This window comes from Mus caroli, chromosome 1 (assembly GCF_900094665.2).
Source record: "Mus caroli chromosome 1, CAROLI_EIJ_v1.1, whole genome shotgun sequence".
Classification (NCBI taxonomy): domain Eukaryota; kingdom Metazoa; phylum Chordata; class Mammalia; order Rodentia; family Muridae; genus Mus; species Mus caroli.
The window spans coordinates 114,205,952-114,227,883 of NC_034570.1; the positions used below are offsets into that span (position 1 = coordinate 114,205,952).

The 21,932-nt window shown below is 39.9% G+C and overlaps 1 long non-coding RNA gene across 1 annotated transcript in view; it reads left to right on the forward strand.

The window, feature by feature from the left end:
* LOC110294805 overlaps positions 1–15,922 on the forward strand; it is a 53,784-nt gene extending 37,862 nt beyond the window's left edge. Inside the window, exons 4-6 of the long non-coding RNA XR_002377983.1 lie at positions 11,874–11,963; positions 14,060–14,250; positions 14,918–15,922. This is a non-coding gene — a long non-coding RNA (uncharacterized LOC110294805). The remainder of the gene's footprint in view (positions 1–11,873; positions 11,964–14,059; positions 14,251–14,917) is intronic.
* The last annotated feature ends 6,010 nt before the right edge of the window (positions 15,923–21,932 follow it).

The window sequence follows — 21,932 nt, forward strand, 5'->3', positions numbered from 1 at the left end:
CTGTATATTGCTTTTATCATGGTTAGATATGGGCCTTGAATTCCTGATCTTTCCAAGACTTTTATCATGAATGGGTGTTGGATTTTGTCAAATGCTTTTTCAGCATCTAACAAGATGATCATGTGGTTTTGTCTTTGAGTTTGTTTATATAATGGATTACATTGATGGATTTCCATATATTGAACCATCCTTGCATCCCTGGGATGAAACCTACTTGGTCAAGATGGATGATTGTTTTGATGTGTTTTCGAATTTGGTTAGCGTGAACTTAACATGGACACATAGACCCATATAGAGACAAATGATAGATAGACAGATGATAGTAAAAAGGTGAGATAAATTGAGAGATCAACAGACAGATCAATTGACAAATAGACAGACAGATAGATAGTAAACAGATAGATGAGCTAGATTGACAGATCAACAGATGAGATACAGACAGACCAACAGAGAGTCAGATAGACAGATAGATAGTAGATAGCAGAGATCTACAGGCTGACAGATGGGAGACAGACAGGCAGAAAGGCAGGCAGCAGACAAAGCAAAAAGCACAATAATAACCCTTCTTTCCTTAAGTTGCCTTTGTAAGGCATTTTGTCACAGTAATAAGAAAGGTACCTAATACATGCCCCATAGCAGAGATTCAGCAAATTCTCTGATAGACCCACCAATCAGGGTGTCTCCAGAAGACCTACCTTCTAATCCCAGAAAGCTTAGACTGTAAACTACTTAAAGTAAAGAAGATGCACTCTTCCTGAGACTGGTGGCCTGGGGAGGCAAGTATCCTGAAAATGCATCGCCTGTGACTCATCTTCCTATGTCTCCTGTGGTCTAAGTGCAGAAGTTTCCTATATCTGTCTATCTCAGATGCCCCCTGTTACCACTGTAAGCATGGTTTCAGTGTGTGCATATTGGCAGAAGACTCTCCTGTTGAGCAAGCACTAAGTATCCACTCACTCTCATCCCCAGACAAAAATCCCAGCAATGATCTTGCCTCCCACTCAGAAATTAACAGACAGCCATGTGCATCCTGAGTTTATTCCCTGCCCTACTAGAAGGGTCTCTATTGCAGGTGGGCCATTGCTGAAAAGTACCTGTTTAAGGGACCTAGATCTTTCCAGGGACCTCCTGAACCTTTTCTCACTGAATAACTGGTCTGAGTATCAGTTTTCCCTTGCTACTTACATTATTTGTGAATGAGATCCATATGTACATGCTGAGCCTGGACTTGAGTTCTGGGCTTGCTCTTTAAAATGCACACTTGGCTGGGAAGTGGTGGCACACACCTTTAATCCCAGCACTTGGGAGGCAGAGGCAGGTGGTTTTCTGTGTTCAAGGCAAGCCTGGTCTACAGAGTGAGTTCCAGGACAGCCAGGGCTACACAGAGAAACCCTGTCTCGAAAAAAAAATGTACACCTGAATAAAAGACATTGTCCAGTGTGCCCAAGCAGCCCTTTGGTTGTTGATGTTGCCTTATATATGTCTTGTGTGCATGTGTGTGTATGTTTGTGTGGACATGTGAGTATGTGCATGGAGGACCAGATTATCATATAAGGTGTCTTCCTCAATCACCTTCATTCTTATATGCTGAAGCAGGGTCTCTCATTTGAACCCAGTGCTACTTATTTGTCTATTGGTGTTTGACCTTCTTCTGCTTTCTTTATCTCTTACATACAGGATTAGAAGTTGCCACCCACCTGGCATTTGTATAGGAGCTAAGGATCCTACCTCCAGTTGTAACACTAGTGAGGCAGATGCTTAACCCTCTGAGCTGCCTACCAGTCCTTCCAGTTATTTCACACCCTTATGGTTTCCAGTTTTCTGTTCACCTGACACCTGCTTAGAGCTACTCCATTTCTCATCCTTGGGAGAGAACTTCCCACTGACACAATATATGCTTCTAAGCATTGGGCAGACACAAAGTGCAAGCTTAACAAAACAATCAAATGTCTTTTCTCAACCTATCCTATAGGAACTGATAATGGATTTTGCTTGAAACTTGGATGACATTTTTTTAAGCCTTGGCTCTAGTATGTGATTACTAATATTCTCTTTCAGTTTCATGCTTTTATCAGGTTTCTTGTCTCTCTCTAATTTACCATTCAAATACCCTCCCAAACTTAAGCAAACATCTCAGAGGCAGAAAAAGCTTTCATAATTTTACCTTACATTTGGTAGAGAGAAAACACATACGAAAATTATTGTCATTTTTTTTAGATTATAGCATCTTCAAGAGGAAATATTTGCTTGGAAATAAATACTGATATTAAATCATTTCAGTATGATTTTAGTTCCTTAAAAAAAAATCACACCTTCCTCCTATCATAGATTCTTGCTCTAAAGTTTTTGACCTTCCAACACAGTGTAAAGCAAAGATGAAAAAGTTTTAATTTGTAAAATTTTCAAAACTAATTTTCAAATTAGGTGTTAACAGCTTTTCCTCAGGATCAAAGTTTATGTGCTTAGTAAGATTTGGACTGCCAAGCCCTCAAAAATATATCCAATTAGCATATATATGTCCCATTAGAACTCTTTCAAAGGACTACTAGCATGAAATTATTTGTTAAGGTCACTCTGGGCTTAATGTACATAATTGCTTATACATTTTAGTGTTATTCTAATGACATCTATGTTTCTTTGTCTGTAGTCTTTTTATTAGTGCCTGTGTATATGTATGGGTGCAGTATTCATTCATGTGTCTGTAGTCTGTACAGTATTCATGTATGTGCACTTTGTATGTGCATGTAGAAACTGGACAAGGTTATCCCATGTTGTCTTCTATCTGTACTATTTTCTTGACACCTGATCTCTCACTGAACCTAACCATAGACTGATGGCCAGTAAGTCCTAGTTTATGTCAACCTGACACAGCTGGAAGTATCCATGAAGAGAAAACCTCAATTGAGAAAAAACCTTTATCATACTGGCTTGTCAGCAATTCCGTAAGATGTTCTTTTTATTAATGATTAATGTGGAGGGTCCAGCCCTCTGTGGGCCTTGATACCCCTTGGTAGGTAGTCCTGGATTGTTTAAGAAAAATGGCTGAACAAGCTATGAGAAGCATTCGAGCGATTTTTTTCCATGGCTTCCTGACTTCTGCCTTGAGTTTTTGCCCCGACTTTGCTGATAATGGACTACAGTGGTAAGGTGAAATAAACCCTTTGCTAACATAGTTGCTTTTGACCATGGTGTCTATCATGGCATAGAAACACACTATTACAATAATGATCCTCTGTCCCCTACCCTCAACCTGTAGCACTGGGGTCACATGTGCTGGTGTACCAAATTTGTTTCATTTGGATTTTTTTTTTTTNTTTTTTTTTTGTTTTTTGTTTTTTTGTTTTGTTTTTGTTTTTACATGGGTGCTAGAGCCTAAAGTTAGAACCTTATGCTTATACAGAAAACATTCCAAGCCATCTCTCCAGGTCCAGCTGCAAATTTTGAAGAATGTGGAATGCTTTGGGCTTGAAAAAAAAAAAAAAAAAAAAAAAAAAAACCCAAAAAATGGAAACGTGGCTGCCAGTGGGTAGAAGTATAGAGTAGAATGTTACTTTGTGACATTATGACCACTGAGGCAAAACATGTGATTTGGCCAAGAGAGAGTATAATATCAGCCGAGGATTATATTGTTTGTTGGTTTTGGGGGTTGTTTGTTTGTTTGTTTTTTTCGAGTCTGGGATGGAATAAGTTTAATGCTTGAAGGGGCGGTGGCTAAATAAAATCAGGAAACAGCAATGTAATGGCCTCATTTGAAGGGTACCCGATTAGAATGGGAAACACATGTCAGCCTTGCTTTAGCTTAAGATCACATTATTTTGCATCTGTTGATGTTCTTCAGAGCAGAAAACAACACCAGGGGCTGCAGGCAGCTTAGTTTGACAGAGCACATACTCTGCAAGCATGAGGGCCCGACGCTTCCTATAAAAGCTAGCCATGATGCTGGGAGACAGAGTCAGCTGGATCCCAGGGACTCACTGTCCAGTCAGCCTAGTCAAAATGGTGAACTCCAGGGTCACTGAGAGGCCCTATCTCATAAAACAAGGAAGAGACAGAATCAGAAATATCCTAACATTAACTTCTGGCTGCCATATACATCCACATGGAAAAGCTGTATCCCCATACTCCCCAACAAACATGTATGTACATACCTCCATTACACAAAACAGAAAGAGCACCAGCTTTAGTCAATAGTGGACAGATGTAATTCTAACAATGATTAGCACAATGAAGGAAATTATCTTAGCTCTGAGCCTTTATATGCTGATACTTGCAGCAATCTAGTTCTGGTTATTTGTGTCACTGTTACTGGTATTTACTTCTGTCTACCTTTGGAAATATAGCTTGTATAGCAAAAACTATGGGTACAAAAGACTATTAACGTGTGACTGTCAGAACCCTAAGGAAAGACTTTCTGAAAGTTATCATACGGCCATCAACATAAGTACCTAGTGATTTGGGGTCTTTAGGTACAGTTTTGGCTCCACCCTCCCCCATTAGTATAAAATACCTCACTGTTTTGGGCGACTTGAATGGTCAAAGTCTAAAGGAAGAATGGAAACAAACACTTAGAGCATAAATTATGTGGTTGAAATCAAATGCTGGCTGTTACTGCTGTGAATGGATGGCACAGAGAAGGCATAATGGCTTAGAGGCAGAAACATTGTGAGGGCCAGATGGAGGATCGGGGTGGGGTGCCATGTCAAGGACAGTGCTGTGAAATGCTGGGCCCTGGACATGATACCGCCATTGCACTCATGAATTCACAGCACGCATGTAAAGACTGCATTGCAATGAGTTAGAACTGGCTCAGATTGGGCATATCTGTGTATTAAAAATTATAGCATCATTTGGAACAAAAAGTAAATACACGGAAGACCGTCTTTCAGACATATCAAAACTAAGCCAAAATGACTAAAAATCTAAGCAACATCAGTCAAGTGATTGCCTTGCAAGTAGAAAGACCCGAATTCCACCCCCAAAATCCATATGAAAATATTTGGGGGTAACATTGTACACCAACAATTGCAAATATTGGTGGGAATGGGGTGGAGATCGATTCCTGGGACTTGCTAATAAACTAGCCACAACTAATTGATAATATTCAAACCACTGAGAGACCTAAGAGCTGAGGTTGCCCTGTGGCTTACATGCATGTACAAACATGTGCACGTGTTCCTACACACACAATAATATATTTCCATATGCAAAAGAAATAAGTCAAGTCCAGTGTCCATGGATTTAAATTGGCTAGAAAAATTTGGTATTTTAGTTTGACGTGTCCTAATGTGAGAGGCTGTAAATTCCTCTAACAGGAGAACACGGCAACACGTAAGGAGCTTCGGGAGGCTCGCTTTCTTCATGAACAGTTTTTAGCAGTGACTCTCTGCACATCTCCTCACCTGACCTTGAAGCTAATATATTTCTCATATTTCCATATTTTTCTGATGATAGTTGTCTCAAAAACAACAGTTTAGAAGCTTGAAGGTTTTACCAACCCAAGAATTACCTCACTTATTTACCATAAGTCTTCTGACAGTTTAAAGGTTTATGTTTTTACTATGCATGTGTGTGTGTGTGTGTGTGTGTGTGTGTGTGTGTGAGCCACATATGGGATGGTTCACAGAGTCTAGAAGAGATCACTGGATCTAGTGGAACTGGCATTACAGGTAGCTATAGGCAGCCCAATGGAGGAGCTACAATCCCAGGTCCTCTGCAAGAGCACCAAGTACTCTGAGCTGAGAGATGGCTCAGCTCTGTTCTGACTTTGTTTTATGCCTCATGGAATTAAATAGAATACCATCCTTAACACTATAAGCATATTTAGATACTAGAAGTCCCGTCCTTTAAGAGAAGCTGAAAGGTGTAGTACTTAATACTCCTCTTTTTCTGGGTGAATATCTTGTACTAATGCAGTTCAATTAGTATTTTTGGCATTTTTAGAAATTCATAGTGTCATATGTGATTTGAGATGAAGCTAAGGGTTTTTTTTTGAACTTTGCCTTATGTTAATTTTAAATGCCAGCAGAGAACCAACTGCTGTGAAAATTAATGAATGAGCTACATCAGTCTGTCTTTACTTTACACTTGACTGATTTTTGTACTCACTGAGCATATGTGACAAACTAAATAACTCACATAATACAAATGACGCTGCAACAGTAGTGATCTCACTGCTGTTTGGCTAAGAAATCAGACAGATAATTCCATTCCCTGAAGAAATTTTTTCTAATCCTGTAGATTAGTGTCTGAATATTTTGCCATGGAATTCTGTTGTATTACTTTTACATTATGGCATTAATTATTTTTATCCCGTTTGCATTAGATGGCACATTCAAAGAATTTTGTGAAGTTTCGTAGCACCAGTGACAAGGCATAACACAGTATACGTGGAACATTTGTGATATTCTTCATTTTTTGTGGGAATCTAAGCCCTGCCTTGATATTTCTCACCTTGAGAAACATTTTTAATTGTATTTTTTATTTATTCTTAATATTTCATGCATGTATTCAATGCATCTTGATCATATTCAACTCTCACCTCCCCTTTACCTTCCTACTTCCCAACACTTCTCCTTCCCAACTTCACATGTTTGTTTCATTAAGTCTGAGTCTGCTGAGTAATGCTACTGAGTCTGCTTAGTGTTGCCCATGTGCCAGAGAACAACCACATCTCCATGTGCATATAAGCCACCTACCAATGGTCATCCTCAGAAAGCAAAGTGACAGCTCTCCCAGCTGTCATCAGCTACAAAGAGCTGCTGAGACAAGAATGAGGCCTTGGAAGCATCACTACCCTCCATGTTAGCATTCTAAACATTTTGTCTGTGTCTTGAACTACTCGATGCCTGACCCTCCCTTCCCTTGGGGGTTGGAGGTGAGGTGGTGCAGAGTCAGTGACAAAGACTCTGGAAGTAAGTGAGAAACTCTGCAGCAAGTTCATCTGAACATTGTTATAAGCTCCTTTAATGTCCTCCACCCTTGCCCTACTGGTCCCAAGAAAGCATCTCTTCTAAACAGCAGTGCCTGATAGGACGGCACTATCTGCACCAGCAATCCTTGGTCTCTCGGGCAGTCCTTGATTAGGTCCTCCTGTAGGAGACACGTCTGCAGCTGTGCAAGCACTTGGCATTTACACAGAGGTAGCCCTGAAGTTTCTGTTACAATGTAGGTTTCACAAAGGTGACTGTAGTTGCTACGAGTTCATAAGTGTAAGAGCCATGTCTAGAAGCAAGCACTTTAGAGCTCACCATCAGAGAGCTCTTACATTCTTCCCACCTCCCCTTCCTCAATGTTCTGTGAGCGAGTGTTGAGAAGTGTGTGTGTGTGTGTGTGTGTGTGTGTGCAGTTGATATGGAAGCCTGTGTCCAGCTGAGTGCTCAGTCACGTGGACTTGGCACTTTCTACAATTATGAGTCTCTGCTTTGACCTCTACTTGCTGCCAAAGAAACTTCTCTGATAACCTTGAACAGTTTGAAGTATCATTTTTCTCCTTTTCAGAATGAGGATAATAGCCCTCATCCCGTGCATTGTATTCACACACAGAATGGAAATAATGTATGTTAAGCCTCTAGTCCATAGGCGTTAATCAATATGCTGGAGTTACAGACACAACAGCAATAGTCATAATTATAACAGTACAATCAAAACTGACAGAGAAAAGGACAGGGTCTTCCTGTGCTTCCCTGAGCCTGAGCTCAGTGCAGTTTGAGATGTATAGAACCTAACTCTACTGCTGCCAGATATATCAGCCAAGTAGCATTTCTGCAGATGCCCATGGAAAGAATAGATAAAACACAGCACTCCTAATAAATATCAGGGTCACTGAATGTGTGTGGTTATGTGTGTGTGTACATCTCTGTGTGTACATTTGTGTGAATGTGCCCATAGAGGCTAGAAGAGGGACTCATGCCCCTTGCAGCTGGAGTTACAGGTCTGACAACAGTGCCAGGATCCACACTGAGCAGAAATTACTCTTAACAGCTGTCCCAGTTCTCTAGCTGGGGAACTTGACATTTTCTAGAATAAGTCTATGCACTTATTTAAAACTCTTCCCTTCTCTGTAGGTAAGGCAATGATGCAAGGTTAATAATGGTGATTTTTGAGGATCAAGAAATAAGGAGATTCAAAACATATATACTGCATTCTAATAACGGTTCCAAGAGGCTGAGGGCTTCCTGCACTGTTCTTCCAGATGTATGCCTCAAAGGATTCCAGCAAGCTTCTGTTGGCTTTACTTCCTGATTGTTAGTAAAATCTAGAAACACTTGAAGTCATCTGCCTCACCGAGCTATCAATGCCTTGCCTAAGTGCACACTAATTCAATGAATATCCAGAATTCACAACCTGACCTTCACTTTTCATGTTTCCTGATTCCCATGTCCATGTCTTCTACTCCCTCTTCTTCCTTTCCAGGAAGAATGAATGTATGTTACCATTTCTGGGTTCCCAGGGTTCTGTGTCTCTACTGACAACATCTATTACCCAATAGCTCTGACCTGAGTTCCCAGTTAGTCCAGTCTTAGGTTGTTTTTAAATTGATTGTTTTTTTTTAAGACTATTTTGTTGAGTGTTTATTTGAACATGAGAGTGCAGTGCCCAAAGTGACCAGAAGAGAGTTAGATTTCTAGAAGGTTCCAAGCTGAGGGATGTGGATGCTGAGAACTGAAACATCCTCTGCAAGAACACTGAGTGTTCTTACCTGCTGAACCATCACTCTGATCCCCACATTCAAGGCTTTTACTTACTCATTTATTCCCCTTTATGGCAAGTTCTGGAAGGTATTTTCTTTTGTGTTCCCATTGTACAGTCTCTATTCATCAGATCTCACAATCACTCCTGTTTCCATAATATTATGAAAAATGTCTCCCCTCTTTCAGTGTGTGACCATTAAGAGATAACATGCATATTACACTATTTTATTGGATGATCAAGAGTGAAAATGATATTTAGATTGTGAGTCCTGTTGCTTTTTAACTGTTGTTTCACTAATCTAAACTCAGGATGGAGGAGATGAAGCCCATCTGTGAGATGAAGAAGTGATTGTATCAACCTTGTAAGTCAGTTGTGCTCCTAAGTCACATGAAGCCATTTTTCTTTGTAACTGAAAATGGACTTGATACATTAGATGAGATTTAATAATCATTTTGGTTTTATTAAATTTTGATTTTTTTCAAAGAATCCATAATACTCTGGCATGAAATTTTAACTTTAAGCAGGTTTTTTGTTTGTTTGTTTGTTTTAATCTTTAAGCATTTCTGGTAGAGACTAAAGTGAAGAGCTCACCTTCATTTTACTAATAAAACATTCCAGTAGATAGGCTTGAAAAAGTGAGACACTGGAGTTCAGACCTTGTATGATGAACTTCTCTGCCTTCTCATGCTATCTCTTATAATTCAATGATAAATTTATTGGACTTTTAGTGCATCAAAGACAAATTTCCACCAGTAACCCTATCTCATTCACATGAGAGTGGTCTGAGTTACACCATGCTACAATATTGAACAAACATTACTTTTGGAAAGTGGTTATGACAAATGGATTTAAAACACTTTAGCTAGGATCAGTGAAATGATGCAATAGGTCAAAAATTAGCTGTGAAAACCTGATGACCTGATTCAACTCCTACAACTGCCAGAGGAAGTAGAAACTGACTCCTTCAAGTTGTCCTCTGGCTGTTATCATTTACATCATCTCTGGCCATTATCATTTACACCATGTCATGTGTGTGCTTCATGTGCAAACTCATACACACACACACACACCACCACCACCACCACCACCACCACCACCACCTATAATAATAAATAAAATGAAACAATACCAATCAATTGAACTGCAGGATACAATTGAACTGCATCTTAATATTTCACCTGTGCTTCTTCAGCTTTAAAAAAAAAACCCTCATATTATTAAAGATTAAGAAATAGCCAGAAGATAATAAAATAATACACAGATATGTGGCTACATTTTTACCAGCTACTTAACATAAACTATATGCTTTAAATCTACACTCATACATCCCAGCAAAGAGGACAGGTTTAGTGGGATGCTAATGATTTCTAAAATAGCCTCAATTTTCAAAATTGCAGTATTGTATTGTACTGCATGTAGTAAAGTGAAAGGTTTTAAAGGGAGAACTATCCTTTATAATTTGGCCAACAATTGAATGGAAGATTTTAATCCTTGGGGTTTGATTGGTTTTAAAGCCCTTTTCCAGTTAGGGAGTAATCAAGAACCTCTTTAGCAAACCCTCACAAAAAGTAGTATTAAATATTTAATGAATCTTTGCAATATGTTGTACTGATTATGAGACTTAATAGACTCTTCACGTACAGAGTGTAAACTCTCTGTGACACGGTACCTTTCTCATGCTGATCCCACAGGGATCTTTAAATTCTAAGCCAGCCCTTCTGAGGTTTGCTTGCCTTTTGTATTTCTGTATGCAGAAAAAAAATTTAAGACTTATGATTCCTCATTTCTTTGAGAAATTTCTCCATTCTAATAAAATATTTGTGTTGCTTCTTGTATCCTGGAAAATTATGTCAAATTTGGTCTTTATCCAGACACTTTGTGTGGCTGACTCTACCTCCATTGGCCTGATGCTTTCTGTCATTCAACATCCCCACTTCCCTTACCAAAGACTCTTCCAAGAGAGATAAGCCATGTACATACGTCCTTGGAGATGTGCTGTCTCCTCTTACTTAACTCTCTTAAGATTCTGTTTTCTGCTAAAATTATGACAAATTTTTGTTTGGTTCTTTTTACCTAGAAATATTTCAATGACAAAGGGACACACACTTAAGAACAGTTATCCTAAGCTGAAATTCTATTTCTTGAAAGAAAAGCATATTGAATTATAAATCAAACTGTTTGCAAATGTGACCAATTTTGTAGTCAGGAAGACTGAAGTTTCCATCCTGGTTCTTTCATTATTTGATTGACATCACCTGTTGGAACCTCTGTCACCTGCATAAAGTGGGATCACAAGACATGGGCACAAGTATGCCATTATATATATATATAGAAGGCAGGTGGGACATGTTGCCGACTCTCAGTCTATAGATGATTTTCCAAGATACAAGAAGCAACACAAATATTTTATTAGAATTGAGACCCCATACTAACTTTGAGTTCATCTTAATATGCAACATATCTATATTTGGAATGCCACATAAATCAGGACAATCTTTAATTTATATTTTTACTAAATCACACAGTATTTTACAGGGCCCCAGTGAGGCACTGCATCTGAAATGCTTCATACACTAAAATTTACTTATTAAGCTTAAGAGGACTTGGGCTGTATGAATGATGGTTCAGTGTTTACACGTTGTTGTACTGTTGCCAAAAACTGAAGTGTGAATTCCAGTGTCCATTCTTGGTGGATCATATGACTGTGAATCCTTCTCCAAGGAGAGCTGATGTCCCTTCTGGCCTGTGGAGACATGAACACATATGTTCACACACACATCTATGCACATGCACACTCAGGCACATGTGCATGCACATGCACACATACACAAATAAACAAATAATAAAAATTTTAACGTGGAAACTTGAGCTTAGTGAAATAACTCAATGCTTCAAGGTATCTGCTACCAATCCTGAAGACCTAAAGTCACTTCTGAGACTCACATGGTCGAAGAAAAAAACGTGACTCCATAAAATGACCATTGATGTCCACACATATTCAGTGACATGTACATATTTACTTCCCCCATCCAAAGGTAAGTAAACAAATAAATAATAATGAGAAACTTCACAACTTGTAAGGATCCTGGTCTTCCCATAAGGTTTCAATTCTGGTTTCATTCTTATAAGTCATGACTTCTTTGCACTACAGTAGAACAAACAGCATCATTTCCTGTTTTCAGGTTCCCTGGGTCTGTTCTGTAAGGTGATGGCCAATGCAGGAGTAACACAGAAGTTTTAACTGGAGCCTTTACACTATTCTCAGGCACTGGGTACCTTTTGTTATTGTTTTTGCTACTATATTGCTGATGTGTTGACATAGCTTACTCATTTAATTTTTTAAATTTTTTATTTATTATTTTTATTATTGGGTATTTATTTCATTTACAATTCCAATGCTATCCCAAAAGTCCTCCAAACCCTCCCACACCCACTCCCCCACCCACCCACTCCCACCTCTTGGCCCTGGCATTCCCCTGTACTGGGACATATAGAGTTTGCAAGACCAATGGGCCTCTCTTTCCACTGATAGCCAACCAGGCCATCTTCTGATACATATGCAGCTAGAGACAAGAGCTCTTGGGGTAGGGGGTACTGGTTAGTTCTTATTGTTGTTCTACCTATAGGGTTGCAGATCCCCCCAGCTCCCAGGGTACTTCTTCCAGCTCCTCCATTGGGGGCCCTATGATCCATCCAATAGCTGACTGTGAGCATCCACTTCTGTGTTTGCTAGGCCCCAGCATAGTCTCACCCGAGACAGCTATATCAGGGTCCTTTTAGCAAAATCTTGCTAGTGTATGCAATGGTGTCAGTGTTTGGAGGCTGATTATGGGATGGATCTCCGGGTATGGGAGCTTCTAGATGGTCCATCCTTTCGTTTCAGCTCCAAACTCTGTCTCTGTAGGTCCTTCCATGGGTGCCTTGCTCCTAATTCCAAGAAGGGGCAAAGTATTCACACCTTGGTCTTCGTTCTTCCTGAGCTTCATGTGTTTCACAAATTGTATTTTATATCTTGGGTATTCTAAGTTTCTGGGCTAATATCCACTTATCAGTGAGTACATATCATGTGAGTTCTTTTGTGATTGGGTTACCTCACTCAGGATGATGCCCTCCAGGTCCATCCATTGGCCTAGGAATTTCATAAATTCATTCTTTTTAATAGCTGAGTAGTAGGGAGTACTACTTATTTACTTTCAATGAATAAAATTGTATTTTTCCCTCCATTGTCTCTCTTCCCATTTCTCAATTAGTTCAGCAAGTGGTCTGCCATTTTTGGAGAAACTATGTGGCCAGAAAAGCAATGAACTAGGGTTAATGGATTGATCCACTTTCCTAAATTCCTGCTGTGCTGTGGACTCTGCTGTTTTAGAGACAAACAGAAGTGGGAAGGGGGAAAGCTATTGTATACTTTCTCTTTTGTCTAAGGCATTTGCCAGTATGGATATACAGAGAATACATGTCTCAATGAGAGGGTTCCTTATGAAATATTAAAATAATCACTTCCATTGGGCTCATTGTACCATTTAAAATATAGTTTGGAGACTTCTACTTAATAACTGTGAAGTAATGGTTTCTCTGCTGGGAGTTGGGAAGATGTCTCATTGAACACATTTCCTGCCATAAAAGCACAAAGACATAGTTTAGATACCTAGCACCTATGTAAATTCTGGTCAGATGTGCCAGTGCACCTGTAATTCCAGGACTCAGGGAGAAGAGACAGGGACCTCTGGGGAAAAATTGACTTTCTAAACTCATTAAATTGGTGAGTATATGGGTTAGATGAGTTACCCTGACTCAATAAATAAACTGGAGAGTAATAAAGAAAGACATGTGATGTCAACCTCTGGCCTCCATGTGCAAACATGTGTACATGCTCACCACACATCATAGACACAGGAACATAAAACTAAAATATTTAAATAATAAAATGATCTCTCCTTCATTCTGTTTGCCACTGTTTAATACAAAGGATAGAAAGAAACAGTCAAGAAAACAAGGCTCCATCTCTACAGAAGAAAGTATGTATCCATTTTTCAGAACTATATTCCAAAACCTGACCCCCCCCCCAAATCATATAGAGTAGAGCACAAATATCTTGAAGCTTGCAATGTGTGACTAAGATTAATAAGCATGGTTTGGAATCCCTGTTTTATAACTCAAGGGCCATGTGAATATAGATAAGTTAATTATTCACGTTCTGTGCCTCAGTTACCTCCTATGACAACTGGGTGTGACTGCTGGATACCTCCTGTAGTAGGTCTTACAAAGGTTAATTGAGTTCTGATGTGCAGCCTTCCTGATGTATAGTCCTGTTTCACAATAAGCACTTGAATGTTAATTTTGTTTATTCTTCTCTCTCGAGGAGCAGATGAAACCTGGAGTTCCTGAAGAAGCCACAATCTGAGGAGCAACCCTGTTGCTCCAGTGTAGAATGAGAGGGGTGCTGTTAGAAACTAGAGGTGCATCGGAACCCAGGGAAGTCGGAGCAGCCGAAGGAAAGCTCTGGTCTCAAGGATTCGAAAGAAGAGAGTGGCTAGCCAGAGGAAATAAAGGTGTGTTGTGAGTAGTAAGAGAACTTTCTGACCTTGCTCAGTAAAAAAAAGGATAAAGAAAAATCAGCTCATGCAGTATGCTGACAAAAGCCAGAATGTGGATGAGAGAGTGTGTCACCTTTATCCTGGGAGGCTATCAGCTAGTGACTCGTGAAATTGTGTCTGTAGTGTCAACTGTGGATGGAAAAATATCCCTCTACAAATGTACAAATGTGAGTTTTTGTGGCCAATATTTCAGTCCTCTCTCTCTCTCTCTCTCTCTCTCTCTGTGTGTGTGTGTGTGTGTGTGTGTTTGTGTGTGTGTGTGTTTGTGTGTGTGTGTGTGTGTGATCATTGTGTATTTCTACCAATGGTTACTATCTAGTGAAAAAATAAGTTTTGGACCAAACCTTTCTTTTGCAGTAACTAAAATTAAGATGAGGGCCAACAGAAAGAATGGAAACAGGCAGCCTCAGGAGGTAGGTGGTAGGGGAGACCCTCCAGAATGTACCAGAGGCCTGGGAGGTAAGAGACTCACAGGACTCAAAGGGAGGGACTATAGATGAAATGCCCTACTGTGAGGAGGGGGAACTTGTGGAGTCCACCTCCCTCAGAAAGACAGGGCATCAAGTGAAGGGATGGGGTTGCCATCCCACAGTCAAAACGTCTGACCTATAATTGTTCCTGTCTGAAAGAACTGCAGGGACAAAAATGGAGAAGATCCTGAGGAAAAGGAGGTCCAGCAACAAGTCCAAAGTGGGATCCAGCTCAAGGAGAGGTCCCAAGACCTGATACTATTACTGAGACTATGGAGTGCTCATGAAAAAGGGGCCTATCATGACTGCCCTCTGAAAGATCCAGCAAGCAGCTGAAAGAGTCAAATGGAGATATTTATACACAACCGATGTACAGAAGCTGCTGACACCTGTGGTTGAAGAAGCTGAGGAGGGCTACCCTGTAGGAGGACCAGCAATCTCAACTAACCTGAATCCCTGAGATATCCAAATACTGGATCTCCAACCAGGTAGCATACACCAGGTGATATGAGGCCCCCAACACATATACAGCAGAGGACTGCCGGGTCTGGACAAAGTCAGAGAAGATGCACCTAACCCTCAAGAGACTGGAGGCTCCAGGGAGTGGAGAGGTCTGGTGAGGTGGGGGTGGGGACATTCTTGTGGAGACTGGAAGAGGAGGTATGGAATGTGGAACAGTCAGAGTGTGGACCGGGAGGGGAATAAAATCTGGACTTTAAAAAAAAAATTAAATTATTTAAAAAAAAATACCTGGTATTTTAGGATCGATATGATAGGTTAGGTGGTTTCAAACAAAGAATATAGGGCAAGGTCTTAAAATATAGATTTGTCTCTAGGCCTTAGATGACCTGAAGGTCATAAAGGACCAGATGAGTGGAAGGACCCCAGAGGATGAGGGTTCTGCTTACGAGTATACATCTCCATGTCTCAGGAAACTTTGCAGCCAAGTCATGAAGACAAGGCAAGTTGTGACATTAGCTCAGGCCCTTCCTAGACAGAGGGGGAAATGAAATTAGATTGCATTGAGTCTTGCTGTTTGAAGGAATGAAGTGGTTGTTAACGCTGACTGCTTTGTGAAACAATGCATTAATGAGATTCCGTTTCAAACACTTTCCCCAAATGCCTTTAGTTTATTTTCTCATTAAACAGAGGTCTTGGAGTGGCAGCTGCGGCTCTGTTGGGTTAATGATAGCTGAACATGAAAAAATCCAGACTTTGAGTAGAAAATATAGAATCACAGAAGATAAAATTATGGGTGGATTCGTCATTTTTAATAAGCCAACTGGCCAGGAAAGCTAACCCACTCCTAGCTGAGGACTTACTGGTAAATAATGACCATTAGGCATGGAACAGTTTCCTTTAGGGGTATGACTCCCAGTAGGTTGTTCAGACTCCACTGGACAGACCCTGTATTTGTGCACATACAAACATCATTAGTTGGACTCAGTGGGATTATAAAAGAGTACATGAAATTGCGAGGGATATGTGGGTGTTTCTGTGAGGTCTGAGATGGTTTGAGGAGACACAAGCAAGATACACTGTACACATATAAAGCTCACTTCTTAAATGAAAGCTGGGCTCCGTTTTTCCCACCCCAGTGTTTCATGGAGGCAGTAAGAAGGTCATGACTGAACTTTGAGGGTAGACTTTCCTTATTGTCATAGAAGGTCTTCAAGGAAACATGAGTGGTAACTCTATTGGTTCAAGAGGATTTTAAGGAGCAAGTTTTAAATGCATGCAGACCTTCATTCTTGGCTGTATAATGTTACTATCCAACTATCCATTCTTTCAGGACCTTAAAAAGTAGAGTTGATGCAAACCAGCTCCATCTGAGGAATCTAGAGAGTGTTTAGATTTCCAGAGATGAAGAAAAAGAAATCTTTCTGTGATGTTGATGATACAGTGGATGACATCCTAAAGAATAACACTTGAGATTGACTGACAGGTGTTATGAGCCACCTGATGTGAGTGCTGGCCACCAAACTCAGGTCCTCCATGGGAATGGCAAGTACTGAAAACTGCTGAGCCATCTCTCTAGTGTGGGATGTGATCTTTTATAACTGAAACCTCAGGTGATACAGGATTGATTTGGATCTTCAGCTCTATCAATAAATCAGATTGATTTTTCTTAGAGTGACTGGAGAAAAGTGTCAAGCCCTTACAGAAGAGCCGGACAGGCTAGATTGTTCATGCACTACCTGTATAGTCACGTTCTTCACACTCCACTCACAATAGTTACAATGAAAGGAGCTACAAGCAAGGCATAAACAAAATAGAATGTTCTGTTTAAATGAATATTCATGAAAATAGACAAGTTTGGCTATGAATCATAGCTTGCTGACATTTGCACTATATTTTTTATCTGTGATAGAGAAAGGGGTATATGACTATGAGCAGAGAGCCCTAAAGGTGAAAGTTTTCTTGCACAGAACTAGGGATACACATTTAAGGATGGCTTTGATGAGACCACCGATTCTATGTATGAGCATCTCTCAGGGATTTCAGAAGGATAACTAAAAGTTTCAAGATGCTTCCCCTCCATTTAAGTTGGGAAACTCACCTTGTGTTACTTAGAATTGTCTTAATTAGGACAATATTGCTATGATGAAACATTATAACAAAAAGCATCTTGGGAAGTAAAGGGTTTTTATTTTTTATGTATGTATGTATTTAGGCACTGGATATGTATATTTAGGTACACATGCAAAGACCAGAGGATAATGTCAGCTGTGATGATCTCTCCCTCTTCACCTTAATCTCCTGAGATAGGTTCTTTCACTTAACAAGGTACTAAGCTCATGGTCCATTAGGCCCCAGTAACCCTCCTGCTTACATACCTCACAGTGCTGGAATTAGAGGCAAGTGTATGGACATACCAGACACTTTATATGAATACTGGGGATTTGAACTCAGGTCCTAATGATTACATATTAAGTACTCTAAACCATGAGTGACCTCCTCAGCACTGAATGTGAGCATTTATTTACAAAAATCATTGAGGATACTGCCTTCCAAGGAAATGAGCTTAAACCTACATAGCTGGGGTCAAGGATGAATTCAAAGGCCAATAAGATAGCAAAGTAGAGGATGATACAAGCCTTGCAACCAAGTTGTATCTTAGATTGAATGATGGAAAGTAAGATTTGACTTAGCCATCTTGTTTTCTGTTCATTCATGTATGTGCCCACCTATAGGCATTATGCACAAATAATAAATAAATAAAATTTTAAAAGCATCTGAGCATACCAAGCTGACAAAGAAGTCCCAAGTGAAAATAAGAAAGAATCCTGGGTTTTCTGCAGAAATGGGATGGGGTGTGACTCTGGTAATAAGAGAAGTCATATCTGTGAAAATTCATAAACATATGTCATCTGGAAAAGAAGATAGATACTGACTGGCCAGCTAAACCCCTAGAGAGTGATAAGAGATGGGACTGGGTAGCTGTCCACATTTACCCTAGTGAATACAGCTATAGACAATATAAATGTTTAAAGATACTGACAGAGGATGGGGAACTGGGAAATGGCTCAGTAGTAAAGCATAAAGTGCTTCCACAGCAGTAGTGAGGAACAAAAGTTAGATTCTCCAGCACCTACCTAAATGGCAGGCAGGAAGGGCAGCAGCCTGGGAGACAGACTGGGTAACTTCACTAGCTGAATTTGTGAGCTGTGGATTCAAGTGAGGACCATGCCTCAGTAAATAAGATGGAGATTGGTTGAGCCTGTTCGTCTCTAGCCTCCATCCCCATGTGCACACACATATTGTGTCCACTCATATGTAAAAAGGAAAGAGAATAAAGTCATGGAAAGTAAAATAAAGAAGTAGGATTTCCTTGTCCACAGAACAGAAAATATAATAAAGGGAATGATGCAGCTATGATCAGTTATGATCAGCTAAGGAGAGTCAGGAAAGGCAGGGGCAGGGCGCAGAAGCTGCTCCCACTGAGAGAGGCATGTCAATGCCACACAGGAGAAGAGATGCAACAACACAGATAGAACTGAGGGACATCAAGGGCAAGATAGATGAGAGGGGCCCCTCCCTCCCCAGCCCTGGAGTACAAAGTTCCCAGGAGAACCAGAGTAAGAAGGCCCTGGAGAGAAGAGCTGGCCTGTCATCTCACAGGAAACGGAGCAGGTGTCCAAGGGGAAATAAAGAGGGGAGTGCAACAAAAGTTAACAAACAGCATTTCAGTCAACAGGAAAATGTAGCAGAGCATCATTGAAAATCAGGACATGTCCTCCTGCTGGCAGAGGCAGATGAACTCAGAGAAAGGCAGAAGGGTGAGCGGGGGGGATGGGGTTGTCAGCGATTGTGTTGTGTTTGCGAGGAAACAATATGGTTTAGGTTTAAAAGATTGGAAGGGGGTCTGTTTGCTTGACTCAGGAGGGATTATAAATAGGCCACTCATTCTCTTCTCATGGCAGTAGTCTGCCAAATAAACTACAGATGTTTGTCTACCAAAGATACTGTGACAGATTCAGATATATGTTCTCATGTATGGACTTGATGATAAATATTAGGTTAACTACTATGCTAAAAATGATGAGCTCAGTACATTCACAATAGAAAATTAAATGCACATATTACACATGTAAATGCGACTGTGTGCACGTGTGCATATGCAAATTTAAGCAATACTTTCAAGGAGGAGTGTTGTACTGTGGTTATATGAAACAGCAAAGGAGAAATAAACCTCTTGGTGCCTCAGTATTCTGAACATTACAGAAGCTGTGCATTAGTTGTTGGTCCTCGTGACATTCTTGATTATCTATTGGAGAGGATCTATATTGGCCTGAGAAACAAATGTCTATGCGTTTCTGTGTAGTTTTTAGCTGTAATTCATTAAAGACAGAAGACATATCCCAAGTGTGGGTGGCACCATCCCATGGGCTGGTGTTCTGGCTGTAATAAAAAGGAGATGGCACCAGCAGACACCTCTCTCTGCTTTCTGACCATGGGGACAGCATAGCCATACATCTCAGGTGCTCCTGAGTAACTCTCACCCCAGATTCCCTATCATGAGAGACCTGAACCTCACATGTGAGCTAAAACAATTCCTTCTTTCTCAAACTGCTTTTGTCAGGCATTTTGTTTCAGCAATACCACAAATAAGTGATACAGACATTAACAGAAAAAAAGAGTTTTATGATTGTTCCTTATATCCCTGATTTTGTAGATTAACAGAATCTATGTAGCTGAAAGCATCTCTTGAAAGTTTAAAAGTTTATCTCCTTTTTAACTTTAGATGTGCTTTGTATTCCTAGGAGTGTAACATTTTCATAATACAATGTTTTTCAAGGCTTTCTCCTCAGAGTCTAAACTGCTCCAAGTTCAAGACAATTTTCCCTCTAATCACATGAATATTTTATGCGACTCTTATATTCCATCGTAGCAAAGGAAGTCAAGCTTGCCTCAAAAGTTTAAATTTGAGCACTTGTTCTTTAGATAATGTATTGACATATTCTTTTATTTCTAAAGGAATATACAATTTCTTAGCTCTCAGAATTTCATTGAATATATGAGAGTAAAAATACAAGCAATATGTTATGCTTGCCTATGGGGAAATATATAGGCAGGGATAAACAAAATCCCAGCCTATCCCAGCATGTCCTATCCTAATCCCTGAGACACATTTTAATGACTCTTCTGAACTCCTTTAATAAATCCTCTTTGGTGAAGACCATGACCAGCAGGCAAGGCATGTCTGAAATTTCCCGTGTAACACCCTTCCCACTTCTGGTCATACCAAGATGGAAGTGACCCTAGGTAAGTTCTCAAAAAAAAAAAAAAAAAAAAAAAAGTGAAGGGCTATCTTTTTTTTATCTAGAATAAGGCATAAATTAAATGAGTCATCTCCCTCTGCTGTGTTTTCAAAGTGAAGAGTCCCAACAGGCTTCTGTCTGAATACTCGGTGACCAGTTCTTTGGTAAAGTTGTGAAATCCTCAGAGGGTGAAGCCTTGCTGGAGAACGTGGGTTATTAGGGATGGACTTTGAGATGTTATAACACAATATGGACCAACTTTCTGTTTTCCCTCTGCTTCCTAAATGTTCATGCAAAGTGACCAGCACCCAACAGTTCCAGCTGCCTGCTTTTCCTTCTTGGCATAATCCTATTCTGTAAACCAGAATAAGCTCTAACACCCATGAGTTGCTTCCAGCAATGCAGTTGGATACACAAATGGAGAAAGCAGTTAAAACACCTCGATTCTGTCATCTCTTTGCTTACATTGAGTTACGCAGGATGTCTTGTCCCAGTGTATTAGCTTTACTGCTCTAAACACAGATTTACTGAGTATCACATATGTGCAAAACACTGTATTGAAAAACACTGTAGCTACTAGAGCAATGCATGCTTACTGTGCATGTCATATATTGGTACTTTTAAGATACACTTAAAAGCACATCATGATTTGACATATGAGATAAAACTGTCAACAAGGACAGTTGGAAGTAGTTCCTTCTTGATGTCCTGTATGCCTTTTTACTTCTATTGTGACTTTATGTTGGTCTGTGGACTGGCTTAGTTTTTAAGTTGTTATCTCTGCTCTGGTTTTCAATTTTTACCAGAGGAGTATTGGCTACTTATTTTCAAGGAACATAGACTTAATCCAATATATAAACAAAATAAATAGATGCAAAAAGTGTCATGAAGAAAGAAGATTTTGTGTTTTCAGCTCCTTAGAAGGGTGTTTCTTTCCATAGCAGAGGAAGGACCAGGAAGATTTGAAAAGCTAGAGAATAGGAGAGAATGAACACAGCCTGTATAGTGTTCTCATGAAGGACTAGGAAAAGAAGGGCAAAGAGGTCTAGGATTGATCAGTTGGAATAATTTAGTGACTCAGGTCTGAAAGGGATGAATTCAGTTGAGGGTTTGGTATGATCCACTGTTTTGAGGGCAAGAGAGTCATTCTATGGAGAATGGGAGCCTCATAGGAGGACATCTCTGTGGAGGGGCTCTGGATGGTTAGAATTAGTTAACTCCAAAAGGATAAAAGAGCCCCCAAATTACACAACATCAGAAAACATCAAAAAGCATGCTTGATAAGCCCTTTCAGAATTACAATGTTTCTAAATTTACCCATTCCTGTGCATAATCAGCTCCAATTTCAGATGAATATTTAGTGCTGCGTGGTTTCAATGCCCCAACTGAACTCAATTCTTGAAAATCTATAT